This window comes from Sciurus vulgaris, assembly GCF_902686455.1.
Source record: "Sciurus vulgaris genome assembly, chromosome: 2".
NCBI classification, from domain to species: domain Eukaryota; kingdom Metazoa; phylum Chordata; class Mammalia; order Rodentia; family Sciuridae; genus Sciurus; species Sciurus vulgaris.
Window position 1 is genome coordinate 121,356,433 of NC_136462.1, and position 21,640 is coordinate 121,378,072.

Genomic DNA, 21,640 nt, shown 5'->3' on the forward strand with positions numbered 1-21,640 from the left:
GTAGTATGCTGATTTTAAGTCCTTTGGGTATAGGCCAAGGAGTGGGATAGCTGGGTCAAATGGTGGTTCCATTCCAAGCTTTCTGAGGAATCTCCACATTGCTTTCCAGAGTGGCTACACCAATTTGCAATGTATGATTGTGCCTTTTCCCCCACATCCACACCAGCACTTATTATTATTGCTTGTGTTCTTTTAAAATTTTTTTTTTATTTGTAGATGGACACAATACCTTTATTTTGTTTATTTTTATGTAATGCTGAGGATCAAACCCAGTGCCTTACACATGCCAGGCAAGCTTTCGACCACTGAGTCACAACCTAGCCCTTGTGTTCTTAATAATAGCCATTCTAATTGGAGTTAGATGAAATCTTAGGGTGGTTTTAATTTGCATTTCTCTAATTACTAGGGATGATGAGCACTTTTTCATATATTTATTGATCACCTGTATAGCTTCTTCTGTGAAGTGTCTGCCCAGTTCCTTAGACCATTTATTGATTGGGTTCTTGGTATTTTTGGTATAAAAATTTTTAAGTTCTTTATAAACTTTGGAGATAAGTGCTCTGTCTGAAGTGTGTGTGGAAAAGATTTTCTCCCACTCTGTAGGCTCTCTGTTCACATTAGTGATTGTTTCCTGTGCTGAGAAAAGCTTTGTAGTTCGAATCCATCCAAGAAGCGGAGGCTCTGTATGCACAAGACCCCTCCACAGGTGCTACATGTACTATTTTCAGTATCTGAGCAAACCCTACGGCCTGGACACCACCAGAGACAAATTGCCTGGGAAGGCTGATCAATCACAGCAAAGCCAGAACTGCCAGACCAAACTGCAGGCCATGGACGCCCGTGACATCGCAACCGCAGGAGCTGCCACGCGACTGTGGGGACCGCAGCAGGACCTCCACCGAGGCCCACCTGGGGCTGAAACCTTGACCAAGGCGGGCGCCTCCCCGCACCTCCCCTTCTTCAAAGGAAAAGATGCCCTCGAAGGGAAAAGATTTCTTTTAATACAGTTCATCTTGGTGGATCACTTAAGATGCCTCTTCACTCTAGTATTTAAAGATCTGAAGTGGACTTGAATAGATGTCAACAAAACTTTTATATTCTAGTTGCTTTTGCGCCTTTTTTGCATAGAAGTTGAACGTTTGTGCTTCCCAAACACGTGGTCAAAGACTAGGTACAGGTTTTAGAGGAAAGAGGCAAACGTGACCTAGAAGCCGGGGAGTCTCCCGCGGGGCTGGGGCTGCCTCGCCGCCTGGACCCGAGACGCCAAGCTCTTGTTCTCTTCAGGACTGCGCAGGCGCACACTCAAGTACGTGTATATATATATTTTAAAATGTATGAATAGTCTTCCCCTCTGCTTTTTTAAAAGCTTACTGACTCGTGGCCCAGGGGCACGGTGGGGCATAGACTTTCTTTTGCACAAGCAGCCACTTTTCTGGGCACCTGGAAGCATCAGGGTGGGTAGTCACCCTAGAGGCAGGCAGGGACAAGTGCTGGTCCCTGTACCTGCCAGGCAGGGCTTCCTGAAACTGGGTTAATTCTTTTCTCTCTTTTAAAATTTATGTATTTATTTATTTTTAGATGTCGATAGACCTTTATTTTATTTATTTTTATGTGGTGCTGAGAATCAAACCCAGTGCCTCACACATACTAAGCAAGCGCTCTACCACTGAGCCAGCCCTGGGTTAATTCTTCATAGAAATGTGAATATTGAGTTTACTTTGTGATGGGCTGACAGATCTGACTCCATGAGAATGTTATAGGCCAGACTCTAAAGGAAATGACTAAACAGACTCCATTTTGCTCTGAGACTCCATGTTATGTAGGAAATAAGCTTCTTCCATGGGAACACCCCACCTCTGTACCCATCCTCAGTTACTTGGTGTGACATGTTTAATAATATACAATGGCAACTCCTATGTAGTAAAGAATTGCTCTCCTTTGACCTCTATAACTCCTAAACAATGCACCATGTAAACGATAATTGTGTGGATGTTAGCAACCATTCTTTAGTTTGTACCTACGTAAGGGTCATTTTGACCCACTTCCCCCTCTGTTGATGATCTCATGATGTTAATTTGTAATTTCGAATCGTAGCAACAGACACTTATGATTGATGTGATTTTTGGTATAAAAACCCCTACAACCCCGTTATCGGGGCTGTTCTCCCAATAGCCATTTGGGGGGGGGGGGCATTGTGTGAGACAGTCAGCTGGCCAGCTTAATAAAGACTCTCAAATTTGGACTTCTCAGTGGTGATCAGACTGTTCTTAATTTGCGCCCCATAACAACTTCAAAAAACAATAAAAATTTTAAAAAGGAAAACCAGAAAACAACTTACATGTACATAGGTCTTGAAGTGAGTGAAGCAGCTGCAACTTTTGGTTGTTTTGTTTATTTTATTTTATTTTGCTTTGTAGAAGGGATTTGGGATGGTGTGCTATATTCTAATCAAAAATAAAGTTTTTGAACTGGTGGCCCACGCCTGTAATCCCAGCAGCAGGAGGATTACAAATTCAAACCAGCCTCAGCAAAAGTGAGGGGCTAAGCAACTCAGTGAGACCCTGTCTCTAAATAAAATACAAAATAGGGCTGGGGATGTGGCTCAGTGGTCCAGTGCCCCTGAATTAAGTCCCTGGCACCCCAAAAATAAAATAAAGTTTCGTAGAGGGACCAGAAATTATTTGCCCAATACCCCCGCTCTCCTGCCCAATCTGCTGGGTTGAAAGTTCCAGACCTGCTGTGAAAGCCTTCTGTTTGTCAGACCACCTGGTGTCCTGCCTGTGAAGTGCAGCCATAACCTGAATTGTAAGCTTAGAGCTCAGGACCCTGCCCAGCCACTGCCATCAGCCTCAAAGAAAGGCATCAGGTGACACGGGAGAGGCAGGGCATGGCCATAACCAGGGAGCAGGGATAAGACTCCAGCTCTCACCTTGAATGTGATAGCAGGAGAAGTAGCTGGATTCCCTTCTCTCCCCAGGGGGGTTCTGATTCTCATTCAATGTTTACCTTCAGTCCATGGGGCTGGGACTCCTGAGACCCTGGTCCCAGGGAAATTTGAATGAAGACAGGTATGACAACCTGTCCTCATCCTTATCCCCACCTTTGGCCTAGTGTTGGTGCTACCTAAGAGAGTCTTCCTCCACCCCCACTAGTCTGGTCAGTGGTCAGCAAATTGGAGGAGGATCCGACAGGAGTATTTAAATATGAGGTAAAATGTCTTGGTTGTATCTATTTGTGGTTTAGCTTTGTATTTAAGCAAATTAAAAAAGGAAATAAACTTGAAAATTATTTGTCATCATAAAAATGAAATCAAAAGTAAAATATTTATTGCCAAAAATTGAACCAGGAAGCTATAAAACCTAAATAGACTAATAGTAAATAATTAGATTGAATCAGTATTAAAGTCTTCCAACAAAGAAAATCCAGGACCAGATGACTTCACTGCTGAATTTTATCACACCTTTAAAGAAGGAACACCAAAGCTTTCAAACTGTTCCATAGAATGAAAGGGGAGGGAACCCTTCCAAACTCATTCTAAGAGACCAGCATTACCCAGTTACCAAAACCTGACAAAGACACAACAGAAAAAGAAAACACAGACTCATATCCCCGATGAATATAAATTCAAAAATCCTCTACAAAATAATTACAAATGGAATTCCACAGCACATCAAAAAGCTCACACTCCACAATCAAGTTGGTTCCATTTCAGGAATGCAAGGATGGTTCAACATAAGCAAATATATAATGCATCTCATAAACAGAATCAAGGATAAAAGTCAAATGATTAATTCAATAATACAGAAAAAGCATTTGATAAAATTCAACATCCCTTCATGATAAAATACCCAAACAAACTAGATACAGAAGGATCATACCTCCGCATGATAAAGGCTATGTATGATAAACCTATAGCCAACATCATACTGAATAGGGAAAAACTGACAGTATTTCCTCTAAAAGTAGGAACAAGGGAAATCCAAGTTGGTGGACTAGAGAGAGACTGCATTCCTTGTCGCTCCATAACTCCGGTTTCAAGCAGAGGATATATGTTTCTTGGTGAGGCAGTTTTGCTGCTTATCGATCCCCTGCTATTTACCCCATTTGTCTACTGCAATCACCTGCAGTCTGCCAGCACATAGACTACTTTTTGAGTGCAGATTGCTTACTGTCTGATGCCTACCATTCGCCATTTGCCTGCCTCTTGCCTGTCCTTTGCCTGCCTTTCACCTACCCATCACCCACCGCCCAAGGTTCACCTGCCCATCATCTGACAGCAGCCAGCAGACCGACTGCAGACCACCAGTGAAGCACCAGCTGCCTGCAGTTACCTGGAAGTCCACTGTCACAGTTCCTGCAGGCTTGGTTACACATGGCTGCTGCCATTTTGAGAAAACAGCCAGGACCTGTAGGACCCCTTGCTGGATGACTAAGCCCCTCCTCCGGGACCCCTCAGCCCAACCGACAACTCCCTGACTCTGGGACCCCCAGACTGACTGCTCCCTGCTTCCAGGATCCCTCAACCAAACTGACCACACCTCACCTCCAGGACCTCCAGCCGACCATGGCTATACCCTGAGCTGCAGCTCCCCATTAGCCAACACATTTGGAAGCCAGAGCAGCCATCTTGGATAGTCCTGGAAGTTGTATCTCCCATCTTTAGGTGGAGCAAATCCCATCCTGAGATGCCTGATGGAGACTGGAAGCTCATTGTCAGGTACCTCTCATACATCAGGCTACTGAAGACTGGGAGGTTTGAATACTATATGACTGTTATAGTGTAGATTTTTTTCTCCTTATTGAAAAATTTTGTTTTTATTTCTTTACTTTTCTCGCTTTATTTTCCTTTCGTTTATCTGTTCCCTCAGAGTCTCTTTCTCCCTTTTCTTATGCTAACAACCAACTTCTTTTGATTATACTTTCACTCTTTCTACCATCTAGAACTTCTATAAACTCTTTTCTTATCCCATTAACAGCTACATCCTACACCCCTCCCCATCCTCTTTGTCCTACATTAGAAACTGCAGAACTTATTGCAAATCTATTTGTTATACTGTAGATAATAATTGGACTCATTCTGTTTATTATGACAATATTGTTAACATCCTCATAGGGGCTATTTGGTTTGGGGTTGCATATTGTCTGTACTGGGCACTGCTAATATTGATCTCCCCCTTAAAGAAAAGGATTTGGAAACCTATAGGGTCACTATAAGCCTAGAGGGGGGAAACTGCAATACCCCAGATCTGCACTGCTAGAGGGGAAGATACATGAACAACATGAAAAAACAAGAGAAGAAAATGATCCAAACAAACCTAGATTCTATATTAATAGAATCCAGGGACAGCATGCTAGAAGAAATATCAGAAAAGGAGTTCAGAATATACATAATTAAAATAATTCGTGAAGCAAAGGCTGAGATAAGAGAGCAAATGCAGGCAATGAATGATCACTCCAATAAGCAGTTGAAAGAGCAACAGCAGGAAGCAAAAGATCATTTCAACAAAGAGATAGAGATTCTCAAAAATGAACAAACAAACAAACAAATGGAAATCCTTGAAATGAAGGAAACAATAAACCAAATAAAAAACTCAATGGAAAGCATCACCAACAGACAAGACCAGTTGGAAGACAGAACCTCAGACAATGAAGACAAAATATTTAATCTTGAAAATAAAGTTTCCCAAACAGAGAAGATGGTAAGAAATCATGAACAGAACCTCCAAGAACTATGGGACATCATGAAAAGACCAAATTTAAGAATTATCAGGATTGAGGAAGGCACAGAGATACAAACCAAAGGAATGAACAACCTATTCCATGAAATAATATCAGAAAATTTCCCAAATCTGAAGAATGAAATGAAAAATCAAATATAAGATTAGGAACAAGATGAGTGTGTCCACTTTCACTGCTCTTATTCAATATAGTACTAGAAATTTTGGCCAGAGCAATTGGGCAAGAGAAAGAAATAAAAGGCATACGAATAGGAAAGGAGAAAGTTAAAATAATTCCTGTTTGCAGATGATGTGATGTTATACTTAGAGAAACCTAATGACTTCTTCAAAAGACTACTAGAACTGCTAAATTCAGTAAAGTAGCAGGACACAAAATCAACATACAAAACTGAGAAACTTCAGAGTACAGTGGCACATGCCTATAAACCCAGAGATTTAGGAGGGTGAGGCAGGAGGATTGCAACTTCAAGGACAGCCTTGGCAATTTAGTAAGACCCAGTCTCAAAATAAAAAATAAAAAGGGTTAGGAATGCATCTCAGTGGTAGAGCATTTACCTAGCATGCACAAGGCCCTGTGTTCAATCCCAGCACTGGAAAAAAAAAATCAGTAGCTTTTTTATACACTAATAATGAGTTTGCTGAAAAAGAAACCAGGAAAACAATTCCATTCACAATAGCCTCAAGACAAAGAAACAAAAAACACACCTTGGAATAAACCTAACTGAGGATGTGAAATACCTCTATAATAAAAACTACCAAACACTGAAGAAAGAAATTGAAGCTACTAGGAGAAAGATCTTCCAAATTCATGGATTAATATTCCTCAAAAGTCCATACTATCCAAAGTAATTTATCGATTAAGGTACTGCCCATCAAAATACCATTGACATGCTTCACAAAAGTAGAAAAAACAATCCTAAAATTCACATGGAAGCACAAAAGACCCCAAACAGCCCAAACAATCTTGAGTAAAAAGAGTAAACCTGGAAGCATCACATTACCTGATTTCAAGGCATCCTACAGAGCCAAGTAACCAAAACAGCATGGTACTAGCATAAAGACAGACACATTGACCAGTGAAACGGAATAGATTACCCAGAAATACAGTCACACATGTACAGACAACCGATTCTTGACAAAGGTGCCAAAAACATACACTGGAGAAAGGACAACCTTTTCAATAAATGGTGCTGGGAAAACCAGAATCCACACAGGATTGAAATTAGATCTTTCTTGAACCTTTCCCCAAAATCAACTCAAAATGAATCAAAGCCCTGAAAGTCTAAAACGACTAGAGGAAAACATAGGAGAAACACTTCAAGATATCGGCACAGGCAAAATTTTCCTGGATAGGACTTCAAGCCACAGGAAACAAAAGGAAAAGTTGACAAATGGGATCACATCAAATTAAAAAGTTTCTGAATAGCAAAACAACAGAGTGGAGAGAAAACTTACAGAATGGGAGAAAATCTAGTTATTCATTTGTTAGTTATTCATTTAGGAGATGATTAATATACATTATATATAAAGAATTAAAAACATTTAACAAAAACCCAAGTAATCCAATGTTTAAAATGGGTAAATGATTTGAATGGATACTTCTTGAAACACAAATGATCAATATATATATGAAAACATGCTCATTAGCCATCAGAAAAATAAAAATCAGAATTACACTGAGATTCCATCTCACCTCAGTTAGAATATTATTAAATAAATAAATAAATAAATGCTACAAATACTGTTGGTGGAATGTAAATTAGTACAGCCACCATGGAAAACAGTATGGAAGTTTCTCAAAAAACTAAAAATAGAACTACCGTATGATCCAGTTATTCCAGTCTTGGGTACATATCTGGAAGAAATGAAGTCAGCACACAGAAGAAGTACCTGCTATTGTGGCACTATTCACAATAGCAAAAATACGCAATCAGCCTAGGTGCCCCTCAACCAGATGAACGGGTAAAGAAAATATGGTATAGACACACAATGGAGTATTACTCAGTCATAAAGAAGAATAAAATTTTGTCATTTATAGGAAAATGGATGGGACTGGAAGACATCATGTTAAGCAAAATAAGCTGGACCCAGGTAAGTATGGCTTGTTTTCTGTCATATGTAGAAACTAAAAAAACAAAGACAACTGGAAAGTAGAAGAAGGATTATTAGGGACTGGAAAGATGTTGGGAAAAGAGGGGAGAGGAAACAGAAGAGGGTGGATGGACATGATCCATGCATGATTGTGCATGTATGGAAATATCACAGTGAATCCCATGAATTTGTACAATTAGTATGCACTGAGAATTATAAAAGTTTTCCCTTATCAAATCTAAAGCATAGTTTGTATAAGGCAAAATACTTAATGGTTTTCCTTTACCTACCAGTTTTTAAAAAATCTTTTTAGTTGTAGATGGACATTTTGTTTATTCATTTTGATGTGGTGCTGAGGCTTGAACCCAGTGCCTCACACGTGCCAAGCAAGCGCACTGACACTGAGCCACAACCCCAGCCACAACCTACCAGTTTTCATTTTATTATTTTTCAGCACAGGGATGACACATGGGGCCTCCCATGTGCAAGGCAAGTGCTGCACATCTCGAATGCACCCTAGCTCTTTACTAGTTTTTAAAATAAGAGTTGGTTTGAGAGCATCTTCCAAAGGCAAACAGTTCTTTTCTTCTAAATAGCTAACTATTGACTCAAGGCACTTACAAATTGTTAATATATTTGATATGTTTCAATACTTTTTTTTAAACTGGGGATTGAACCCAGGGGTGCTCTACTAGTGAGACACACCCCCAGCCCTTTTTTTTTTTTTTTTTATTTCGAAACTCGGTTGCCTAGGCTGACCTTGAACTTGTGATCCTCCTGCCTCAGGCTTCTAAGTAGTGAGATTACAAATGTGCATGTGTTTTAATATTTAAAATATCCTACTTTGGCAGTGAGGGATTCTTCAAGTTGAGTTTCGACATGACCCAACTAGTCTTTGGTAACTCTGGTTTTCTGCTAAGACAAAATATTCCAGGCCCCTAATGTGCATCCTAATCCAGACCTTGCAAGAGCCATTTCTACAAGGCTCTCTGGTCCCTTTGATTAGGAAATGGCATCCAGTTACCACAATCTGGGCACTGTGAATGTTTATTATATAAGGTAGTTATTGTACCTTGTCCTTTTCAAAGGAGGAAACTAAAGTACATTTTAAAAAAGAAAAATAGATTGTGTTCATGATATTTATAATTCAAATTTGGGACTGTAGGGTTTTTTTACATCTCTGATTTAAACATGTATCTCTTTTTCATACTGAAAAGCTGGGTTCCAAATGACATTAGCAAATTGAGTACACACTGTTTGCCCTGTGCAAAACATCTTCCTGGTGCACATTTGACTTTCACAGGGCTGTTGCTCACCTGATGGCTTTCCTGGAGTTGAAGCAACCCTTAGTCTACCTTGGGTTTTTTCCAAAGCTGGGAAAGCTTATTCATTCTGCAAACAGGAATGTCAGGGGATGAAACCTGGATGAGCGGTCTGCTGGGGAGTAGATGTCCTTATGGTTAACTTGAAATCAGTGGGGGACAGGAGGCAGCAGATCAATGCCTGGCCTTCCCTCCCCACTAGGAAACTTTATGAAGTGTATTCAACATGGATCCTTGCAGGATCCCCAGTAGGACTAAGCACCAAGGGCCCCAAGCAGCTTGACGACACAACTTGCCTTTCCCTCCTTCCTTCCCACCTGCCCCCGCCCCCCATTCCCTCACTGGCCTCCTCTGATGTTCTCCTCCACCTACTAGAATCCATGGGTTTTGTCTCAGGCTCTGTTGCTTTGCGGGGAATTCAAACCCAGACAATATAGCAGTGGCTCTAGAAGGTGGACTCCTAGGTCCGGGTTCTGGAGCTCACTGGTCATATGACAGGAAGGACTACCAGTGCCAAGTGGGGAAGCGAGTGCTGAGCACCTGCTATGGCCTGGGTCTTGGTCCTGGGGGGAGGCTGACATAGTGGCTCTGGAACACAGGGTCTCCAAATCTGTTTCCTGGCACCAGTTGGCATCTTGTGAAAAATGCAGAGTCTCACACTCCACCCCCGACCTACTGAATCAGAGCGTCCCCAGTGAGGACAGCCATCTGCTTCACAAGCCCTTGGTGTGATTCTCCTGTGGTTAAAAGCACCGCATGGCCCCTGAATGGTAGGGGACAACTGTAACCATAAGGATTGTGGAATTACAGGCTTTTGTTGATTTCCTTACAAACCTTAAAAAAGAGAATGACAGGCTTAGGCCTGTCAGCTCAGAGCAGGTTGCACAAGTCAGAAAGTAAGTTTCCATGGCAGGACGTCAGAAGCCTCTCCTTCCCTGGTAAGCAGAATGGGCTGAAAGTCAGGAGTGGAACTGCCGCAGAGGGACGGCGGCTGAAGGATCAAGCAGAGCAGCCTCCGATGCCAAATTCAGGGTCCCTGCATGTCTTGCTATCAAGAGAGTTGAGTGGGCACCTTGGAAAACCTTGACCCATTTCGTCTGGATGCTCTGGGCTGAAAGAAATAGCCCTCCCTTGACTAGAGGGGAACAGCTATGCCCAGCCTGAAGACAAGGCCACGGGCATCCAGAGAGGCAGATGCCCCACAGAAAGAGGATGCATGCCCTCGTTGCCCAGACCAAGGCCTAGGGTCGGTCCTCACAGAGGCCCGGGGCAGAGAGGCCCTGGGCGACATGACTTATTCACCAATGGAGTTGCCATGTGTGGCGTGTCCCGGCGGAATCCAGGAGAGGAGGCAGAGACTTCAGGGTGTTGGATGGAGTGAAATAAAAGGCTGTGCACGTAAACCATAGAAATGAAAAGCTGTACCCCATTTGTGTACAATGAATCCAAATGCAGTCTGTAAAAATGAAAATTAAGAAAAAAGGCTATGCACATAAGAATTCATCAATTGGAAGCAATGCCTGTGACTAAAGGCCTGGGAAGGACACTCGGCACTCCGATTCACTGCTGGAATGGCTCCTTGAAATGTCCACCCAAGAGTCACCGCAGCAAATGTGGTGGAGATTATGTGACTGCTTTCGGGGAAGGAGACAGAAGGCCCATTATATGCTGTAAATGAGCCACTGCTTGACTCTCTTCCCTAAGAGGGCTCAGAGAAACTCGCTTTTCCACGTTAACAAGAAGGTCCTATAAGAGGCCCACTCAAATCTTGGAGAGACTCAATGGCACTATCCTCTCTAGGCCAGAACTGACATGAGATAATGACTACGCTTCTTGGTATCAGTGGGGCTGTGGGAGTCCAGAATAGCAGAGGCCATGTGGTGGCACCGAACCATTAATGATGAGGCGGACGTGCTTACCTTAGCTCTCATGATGATCAGGGTGCCTTGATCTGCAAGGCTGCCTAGTAATATTCCTGAGGTGAGGTATAAAGGCAGTTGGCTAGGTGTACTGTCCATTTCTTTTTCTTTTTTCTTTTTGGTACTAGGGATTGAACTCAAGGGTCTTAATCCACTGAGTTACATCTCAAGCCCTTTTTTAAAATAATTATTTTGAGATAGGGTCTTGTTAAGTTGCTAAAGTTGGTCTCAAATTTGTAATCCTTCTGTCTCAGTCTCCAGAGTTGCTGGGATTACAGGTGTGTGATCCCACACCCAGCTGAATTGTCCACTTTGAATTACTATAGTGAAATACCTGAGACAGGTAATCTTTATAAAGAAAAGAGGTTTCTTTAGCTCACAGTTCGGGAGACTCAAAGGTATGGCACCAGTATTTGTTCAGCTGGGATGAAGATCTCATAGTGGATGGCATCACAACAGTGGGAGCATGTGTGGGAGTGAGAGATCACATTACAAAACAAGAAAGCAGAGAGAGACTGGGGTCCCATATTCCCTTTTGAAGACATGCCCCCAATTGACCTAGGGATCACCCATTGGCCCCACCACTTAAAGGTTTCACGCCATTTCCCAGCATCACCACACTAAGAACCAAGCCTCCAACAAATGAGCCCTTGGGGGATACACTCAAACCATATCCCCGGCACAGCACTAAAGTATTTCTTGTATCAGGAAAAAACCCATAAGGCTGCAACAACAACAAAAAATTACAATCAGTCACTCAGTTTCCAGTCTGAGACAATCAAGACCTATAGTCCGTAGGTTGGAGGAAAGGCTGGATCTTGAGGAAAGATCCTGCACTATACAAGATGCTCAATAAAAAGGACCTCAACTCTTCTCCAAAGGGGTCTGGGGCCATTTATCAGAGTAATGTATCTGGTGTGGTTTTCTCCTTAGGGTTCAATTTTGAGGATCTTGGGTCTTTGAAATTATAGTTTTCATTAAACTTGGAAAATTTTTCATCGTGATTTCTTCAAAAATTGTTCTGCCCCCTCTCTCATGTTTTTGAAATTCTAGAAATAGCAGACCACTTGGTATTGTTCCCATAAAATACTGATGTTCTCTTCATTTTTTTTTTTTTATTTTAAGGTGATGTCAAGCTCACTCCCTTCAAGTTCACTGACCTTTTTCCCTGAGGTGACAAATCCACTATTACTCTTGTGCAGTGCTGAGTTTATCTCCAGAGATTCTTATTTAAAAACAAGAAAACAAACTAAAAAACCACTTCCACCTAACTCTTAAATTTGTTTGTTTTTGTTACTAAGAATTGAACTGAGCCACATTACCAATCCTTTATTTGGAGACAGGGTCTCACTTAGTTGCTGAGTTGGCCATGGACTTGTGATCCTCCTGCCTCAGCCTGCCGAGTCACTGATATTATAGGCGTGCACCACCATGCCTGACATGTTCACATTTTTCATGAAGTATGTTTATTTATTTTATTTATTTATTTTTCTGTGGTGCTGGGGATTGAACACAGGGTTTTGTGCATGCGAGGCAAACACTCTACCCACTGAGCTCTATCCCCAGTCCCTATATATTTACTTATTTTTAAAGAGGGTCATCTGCTTTTTTTAAAAATAACTTTATTTTATTTATTTATTTTTATGTGGTGCTGAGGACTGAACCCAGTGCCTCACATGTGCTAGGCAAGCGCTTTACCACTGAGCCACAATCAAGGCCCCATAGAGCATATTTATAACAGCAGTTTTTAAACGTCCTTTGCTGCTAATACTCCCATCTTTGTGTGTGTGTGTGTGTGTGTGATTTTTTTCTTTTTGGCTAGGCAAATGCTCTACCCTAAGCTACATCCCCAGCCCCTTGGCAGTTTTTGACTGCCAAGTTTTTGTGTGAGTGACATTGTGACTTTTATGTTGTGGATGCTGGATTTTGTTGTTTTCCTTTACATAGTGTTGTACTTTGTTCCAGCACCTGTTACCTGAAATCAGCTGGTTCCATTTAAGATTTGCTTTTGATCTTTGTTAGGAGAGTTTCAGAGAAGCCTTTACTGCAGGGATAATTTAGTCCCACTTTTAAGGCAATTTTTTTTCATAAGAATTCAATGTCCCTTGTATTACGTTAACCACCAAACCACATCCCCAGCCCTTTTTATGTTTTATTTTGAGGTAGGGTCTCATTAAATTGCTGAGGCTGGTTTTGAACTTGCCATCCTCCTGCCCCGGCCTCCTGAGCCGCTGGATTACAGGCGTGGAGCGTTGTTCACACGCGTTCATACCAGTGCTGAGCCCAGGGCTCGAGGGCATCTTCTGCAGCACTCCAGAGAGCTTGTGCTCTTGTAAGCGCCCTCCCCTCTGTACTGTTCCACAAATTCATCTGCTTTGATCTTCCAAAAATCTGGTCCTTGCCTCCTCAACTCAGCAAGGCACTGGGCTTTGTCTGGATTCCCCCTCCTGGATGTTGCGGCCTTTAAACTGCTTCCAACAGAGAAAACTGTGACTTCACCTTCATTTAGGGATCACAGTTCTGCTCACCTGTTGTCCAATGTCTGAAAATGTTTGTTTTATATATTTTGTGCAGTTTCTCCAGTTGTTCAAAGTGGGAAGTAAACCTAGTCCCTGTTAATTCTATTATATTCATCACAGCCATATGAAAAGTAACTTCATGTCGGTTTAATTTGTATCTTTCTTATTATGGGTGAGACTGAACATCTTTTTGTGTGTCAGGGGAACTTGCATTTCTTGTTCTTTAAACTTTCATCTATCTTCTCCATTTTTCTTAGAATTGTTGGTCTTTGTCTTCTCTGCTTTTAAAATAACTATGAAGCTGGGCATAGTGGCGCATGCCAGAAATCCCAGCGACCTGGGAGGCTGAAGCAGGAGGATCCTGAGTTTGAAGCTTGACTTGGGAACTTAACAAGGCCCTAAGCAACTCAGTGAGACCCTGTCTCAAAATAAAATATGAAAATGTGGCTCAGTGATTAAGTGCCCCTGGGTTCAATCCCTGGTACCAAAAAATATATAAAATAAAATAAATAGGATAATAGTACTTCTGACTGCAGCCATAATAGAATACCTGTATTAATTAGTCTCAAGATAAACAACTAGAAAAATGGACAAAATTCACAAAGAAAATGTCTTCAAGCACTGGGCAAGAGATGGTGCACAGGAATCACATGAAGTGAGTTTTGCATTTTTCTGCCTGGGGAAAATTTCCAAACCCAAAATGAAAACACAAGGAAGTACAGTTCAAGCAGAAAGCATCAATTTTGTGGAGAAAATTGAGACTGAGCTTAGGGCTGCTAAAATTTGTGTGGTAGAGTACCAGAAAGGCTGACATTTAAGACAAGGAACTTCAGGAATCTTACATAAATTCTCCTTAGTCCTTGGCCAAGTCCTAAACTATGTGAAGATGAGACTCTGCAAGGGCTAGCAGAAAACAGCCAATGGGGAGCTTATAGGTACACAGATATTTCAGAGGCCACCAAGTGCTGGTCACAGAGTATATAAGAGTTCTGATGCAGTCAGAGCTTCTACTCAGAGTCCCAGGTCTTGGTGAACATTCCAGACATTCACATGAGGGCCCAGAAGGTCATGCCTTGGGTTAAGGAGGATTTCCTGGAAACCAGGGCAAAACCAAAAATGAGTGACCCTAATAAAACCTAAAACCAACCTTTGACATACATGATCAAGTTACTCCATCAATTTAATTTCCTGTCAGAATAAGACATAACACTAGCTAGGCATGGTGGCACGTGCCTGTAATCCAGCTGCCCAGGAGGCTGAGGCAGGAGGATCATGAGTTCAAAGCCAGCCTCAGCAATTTAGTAAGGTGCTAAGCAACTCAGTGAGGCCCTGTCTCTAAATAAAATACAAAAAAGGGCTGGGGATGTGGCTCAGGGTTTAAGCACCCCTGGGTTTGATCCCTGGGACAACAACAACAACAACCCAAACAAACAAAATTAAAAAACCATTATTTAGGCTGGGGAGACAGCTCAGTTGGTAGAGTGCTTGCCTTGCAAGCACAAGGCCCTGGGTTCAATCCCCAGCACCGCAAAAAAACAAAACAAAACAAAAACCACTATTTAGAGTAGCATAATGAGTACAAATCTCTGTAATGTACATTCACAATGTCTAGCATATAACAAGCATTACTAGACACATAGAAAAATAAGAGATGTTGATACAAAAAGTCAATACAAAAAGAACCATAAATGGCTCAGAGACTGTTATTAGCAGGCAAGGGTATTAAAATATCTATATTAAAAATATCTATATTAAATACATTAAAGAGGTCAGAGAAACTACTTTTCAATTATATTCCAAACATTCATGGGACGTATTTATACTTGCTTACTGTTTGTTAGAAATTTAAATTTAACTGGGCCTCTTGTATTTCATCTGGCAAACCTACCCAAAGTCAAGCAGGAAAGAGACCAGAGTCCAACTCCTGCAGGTGACCTGGTCTGGGGAAGGGTCTGATGGAAGAAGCATTGTACAATCCAGTTTATTGTACCAACGGTTTTTCAGACCTGAATGCTATCAATATTTTTGTTTAAATCAACTTAATTTTTTAAAAAATTGAATCAATTATAGATTCAGAAGAAATTTCAAAGATGGTACAGAGAGGTTCCATGTCTTGTCAGTTTCCTCCAATAGTTATTTTTTTGACAGGGGGCAATACTGGGGAATGAATCCATGGCCTCCTGCATGGTGGGCAAGTGCTCTAACCACTGGACTGCATCCCCTGCCCCAATAGTTACCTTTTACGTTAGTACAGTATCAGTGTCACCTGTAAACTCTATGTCATTTTATCACATAGGTAGATTCACATAACCACCACTACAATTAAGATACAGAACTATTCCATACAGAAGGTGACCTTGAGATTGGCTCCCTCCACCCCCATACTTGGCATAATGTCCTTGAGATCCTGCCAAATTATTGAGCATTTCTTCTTATCTGCTGAATGGTATGTCATAATCTGGAAGCACTGAAGTTTGCTTAACCATTGAGGGATATTTTTTTTTTGTTTCCATTACAAATAAATATGCTGTGAACAATCCTGTACAGTTTTTGCTTTTGTGTGTGTGTGTGTGTGTGTGTGTGTGTGTGTGTGGTGCTGGGGATGGAACTCAAGGATTGTGTGCATGCTAGCTAAATGCTCTACCACAGAGTTACCCCCCCTCCCCCTTAAGAATTTTTTGTTTTGTTTTTGTTTTTAATCATATACAAGTTTTTGTGGAGATAAGTTTTCAATTTTTTGGGAATAAATGCCGGAGCAATTGCTAGGTTACATATAGAAGGTGTAAGCTTAATTTTAAAAGAAACTGCCACACTGTTTTCCAGAGTATAACGTTGTACATTCTCACCAGCAATGTATGAGAGGTCCAGTTTATTCTGCATTCTCACCAGGACTTGATACTGTTTTGTTTTTTTTTTTTTTTCAGATTTTAGTTGTTTAGCTTTTTATTTTATCTGTTCTGATGTGTATGAAGTGATATCTCACCAGAATCTTAATTTGCATTTCCCTAATGGTTAGTGATGTTGAACATCTATTTGTGCACTTTAAATCAACTCATGTTTAAAGCTTAACTGTATCTAAATAGGAAACTCTTGATTCCCTGAGCCAGCAGCATCTGAAGTACTTTAGAGCATGTTAGAGACGCAGTCTCAGGCTCCACCCCAGATCTCTTGAATCAGAAACCCTGGGGAGCCGGCCTCAGCAATCTGATTTGACAAGCCCCACCCCCAGGTGATTCTGGTAGGAATGGAAACCAGTATCATTTACCACAAATGGAAGGTAACCATAAAAATAAATGCATCTGGACACCACCCAAAATCTTCCTTAGCACCACAGCTTTGCATAGCACATTTGGGCAGGGCCCATCATCGCCCAGTTTGAGGGCTCTGTTCAGAGATTATGCCAAGAATGTCCTCCGCCTGGAGTTGTGCAGTGCCTACCCAACAGAGCCAAATGTGGTGGCCCCAACTTTGTGAAACACTGATTTAGACCTCTTCCCACCACTTCGGGCCCTTAATTAGACCAAGAAAATAGTGGCTGAGCAGGGCAGGACTTGCCCACAGTCCCTGCTGGGGCATCTGGACAGATCCCTGGCAGTGCCTGTTTAAAGCCTGTCCCTGTCTACTAGGGAGTGGATAAAACAGTCTACAAAACAGAATACAAAGCAAGATGCATCTCATGGAATTTACATGTACAGTTGCATATGTATGGGGAAAAGACTGTTAAAGCAGTTATTTGGGGAGAGAAGAGGCTTTCTGATTTTTTTAGTATGTTTTTTAACTTCTCTAATTTTGTGATTTGTATTACAATAATCATATTCAGTCACGATTTTATAGCAGTAATCACGTTCAATTATATGATTTAAGTGTATTAAAAATGGTCTTTTAAAAAGCAACATGAGCCAGGTGTGGTGCACGCCTATAATCCCAGCAGCTTAGGAGGCTGAAGCAGGAGGACTGCAAGTTCAAGGCCAGCCTCAGCAACTCAGCAAGACCCTGTCTCAAAATAAAATATGGGTTGGGGATGTGGCTCAGTGGTTAAGCGCCCCTGGGTTCAATCCCTGGTATCAAAATACATACCTAACTACATACCTATATACATACATAAAATCACCATGAAGCCTTTACCTGTGATCCAGCATGGTCAAGAGTCTTCCAGACAGCCCAGGCCTGTGCCTGCCCCAAGTTCTTCTGGGCCGTGCACACGTGGAGCTCTCACGTGGACGCCCTTGCTTGTGTTTGCCTCCACCCCCTCCACATTCATACCCTCCATCACTCCTGGGGGGAGGTGCTCTTCTGCACTCAGCCCTGGCATCCCATCCCCTTACAAAGGGCAACTCACAGTTGACAGTCTGCCCGTCCCTAAATAGAGAGGGAGCCTTTAGGGCATGTGTCCTGCTTGACCTATCACCCCAGGGCTGGCATAGAAAAGTAGACAGTGGGATCTGGGAGCAGTGATGCACACCTGTAACCCCAGTGATTGAGGAGGCAGAGGCAGGAGGCTCATGAGTTCAAAGCCAGCCTCAGCAACTTAGAGAAGCCTTAAGCAACTTAGCAAGACTCTGTCTCAAAATACTAAAAGGGCTGGAGATGAGACCCCTGGGTTCAATCCTCAGTACCACCATGAAATAAAATAAAAAAAAAAATAAATGTGGACAGTGGACATTTAGTGAATGAAAGAGTAAACCAAGGTAGAGCTACTCTCCCAACAGGTGGTTCACAAGGCCTTCTCCAGTGGGTCCAGGTGGGACCAGTTCTGTGTTTAGCAGACTGGGGAGGGGACGCAAGGAAGCCTTGGGAGGCAGACCAGGGGACGTGGGGTTTGTGGTGGGTCTGGCAACAGCAGTGCTGTTGTGGATTTCTCAGGAAGGCCTTGTCCCTGGCATCCCCTGGCCTCTCCTGAAGCCCCCGACCACAGCTGTGTGGCGTGGCAAGGCCCAGCTGAGGTTGAAGATTGCACAGAGACTCAGGGATTGACCTCACCTGCACCATCCCCAGGAGCTGTGTCCCCAGCCCCGTAGGCCCGCTCAGGGATTGCTCACCTTTTATGTAGGGCTTTCATGCTGGCTGCAGGTGAGGGGGGGAAAGGACAGGTGAGGTGGGCCTGGGCGTTGGAAGCCAGAAGATTACATCTTGGCCAGAGGCCAAACTGGACCCCACCTCGATCTTGGGGGGATGTATAGGGCCCTGAGCTAACATCAGGGTTCCTGAACTCTGGCTAGGGCTTTCCTCCGTGGGCTCTGTGACTCGGGCTGCCGCTGCTCCTGCCCCTTCCTGAGCCTCGCCTCCACTAGTGCTGGGCCAGCGCTCTCGAGACCTCCAGCTGAGCTCTCCCTTTCTCCCAGGACAGTAGGAGGTCAGATGGAGGTGGTGTGGCCTTTTCTGCTTGCCTCAACTCCCTTATGAAGTCCCCCTTTCCACCTGTGAGGTAGATGGGGCTGGATGAGGGGGTGCTCACCTGTGGGTCTCTGGCTCCTTTGTTTCAGGTGAGCATAGAGAGCTTGATCTAACACTCCGTGCTGCACTCTACCCCATGGATTGTCCCTGATTTACTCATCCTTCAGATCAGTCCTGTCCCTGTCTTCACCCAGTGTTGTGAATGGACCTCGGTACAGTGCTTGCTTACTGTTGTGAGAGGACCTTGTTTGATCCCCGGCACTGAAAATAAAATCCCTCCATCCAGTGCTGCTACCTCAGATGAGAAGAGGAGGACCCTACAGTTCTGGCCTAGAGGACAGTGGCAGTGGGGGCAAGGCTGATGGCTAGGCATCCTGCCCTTTTACTGTGTGTAGGTGGGAAAAAGGGAACAGCCAGGCCACCAGGTCCACCTGACTCCTTACGCTCTGCCCAGACCGAGGATTAGAAACTGGTCATCTCTCTGCACTGCATGAAAGGTAGAAAATGGGGGTTGGGGCAACAGCTCTGAGAAGTCAAGAAGGAGGTTACTTCCCAGGGACATGGAGAGGTTTTTGGAGAGTAGTCAGGTGAGAATAGCAGGGGCACAATCAGGAGGTAGGAAGAGGAGCTCTCATTTGAGGTATCACATTTTTAGGGGGTTACTAGAGGTTGAACCCAGGAGCACTTAACCACTGAGCCACATCCCCAGCCTGTTTTATTTTTTTATCTTGAGACAGGGTCTTGCTAAGTTGTTCAGGGCCTCACTAAGTTGCTTAGACAGGCTTTGAACTTGCGATTCTCCTGCCTCAGCCTCCTGAACTCCTGGGATTACAGGAGTGTGCCACCTATTGAAGGGCCTCTTATCTGGGCCAAAGATTAATGGCTGCTCTGAGTCTGGCATTCTTCTTGCAGAGGACTGATGTGCAGAACGACTGTCCCCTGCTTTCCAGTTGGAAGATGTCCTCTACTTGCAAGACCAGATATACACCAGTTAGCACAAGCCCTGGAAGCTCATGAGGGAATTCTCTCTGGAGAAGTGGGGAGAGCTTGAGCTACCTCTTGCAGGTGGACCAGTCCCTGGGATCTGGTGTTGGGCTCAGTGGGACTGCTCTGGGGCCTGGTGAAGAGCAGGTCAGACAACCCCTCACCTTTCTTGGCCCCAGGCCTCATTTGGACACAGGGCACTTCACCATGGTTGCCTTCAGTCTCAAAGAACACTGGGAAGGAAGGGTGGGCCACCCTGCAGTGGGTCCAGGGCTCTGGGCCTATAGATGGCACAGCTAGTTTGAGAAACTGTTGAGAAACAGTATCTATAGCACATCAGGAAAGGCATTTTGAAATGTGTGCTGAGTTAGACACAAAACTCATTAATGTTGTACAGGACAAGAAAACTATAATCATTGAGGGTTATCTTTGCTACTGAACAGAATTTCTAACTTCAATTAACATGTAACTTTCAGTTGCATCTTCTATTAGTGGTTTTCTGGTGTGATAACAAACCAAAAGCATTGCCATCACCTGGGAACTCTGTTAAAAAGGTACATTCTCAGGTCCCAACCCAGATATCCTGAACTAGGTGTATGGGGGTGGTGGTGTCCCTGCAATCTGTTTCAACAAGCTCACAGGTCCTTCAGGGACACTCCAAAGTTTGAGAACACTGCTCTAAGTAACCAAATAATTTTATTTGTGAAACAAATATCTGTGAAATGAAGCTCTGAATGACATGAAAAGGACATGCTGTCCACTTTTTACCTTCTTCCCAAATTTAAATAATTTATTTGTCTGTCTGATGTTATGTTTGCTCTTTTGTTTTTCAAATACTCTATCAACTTAAGGCAGTTTTCATCTATTCCTGATTTCCTTTTTTCTATTTTTTTAATCAAAAATGATCTTTCAATCTATCCACATCTTGATATGATTAAACACAAGTTGAGCCAGTCAAATATTCTTAAAATAATTTTGACATGGCAGGGTACTTTAACACATTGTTGTCTTTGACATGCTAGTGTTATGATTTTAAAAAACTCTTTATGAATGGCATCAATTTAACACAAACTGGGACATGATTTCTTTCTATTTTAGGAAGCAGTTTAATTTTCATGGGCTCTATCTATTCCTTACCTTTTTCTTTTGCAGTGCTGGGGACCAAAGCCAGGGCAAGCACTCTACCACTGAGCTACATCCCTGGCCCTCTATTTGTCCTTTGAAAGATTAAAAGGCTGTGACAACTAGCAGACCTGGTGTAGATGACAAGGCCACAGTATTGAGGAAAGGAGAGATCTCAAACTATTCATTTTCTTCTTTGTTCCTTAGTCTAGTTTCTGATTTTTTAACTTTTTCAAGTCAGTCCATTGGATTAGACAAAGGGGAACAAAGGGAAGGGAAGAGGAGGAGAATAGGAAGGACAGTAGAATTAACGGGACATAACTTTCCTATCCTTGTATTTGAATAGAAGACCAGGGTAATTCTGCATCATGTACAACCACAAGAATAGGATCCTAATAGAATAAGTTATACTCCATGTATGTACCATATGCCAAAATACAGTCTGCTGTCACATATATATATAAAGAACAAATAATTTTTTAAATTAAAAAATTTTAAAAACCTTTTCAAGTCAGCTTTGGAAACTTACGTTTCCTAGACCCACAATTGCT

At 42.7% G+C, this 21,640-nt stretch overlaps 1 protein-coding gene across 1 annotated transcript in view; it reads left to right on the forward strand.

Annotated features, from left to right (window-relative positions):
* Window positions 1-21,640, forward strand: part of LOC306654886 (uncharacterized protein C15orf39) — a 381,506-nt gene that overhangs the window by 61,287 nt on the left and 298,579 nt on the right. The window lies entirely within an intron of this gene.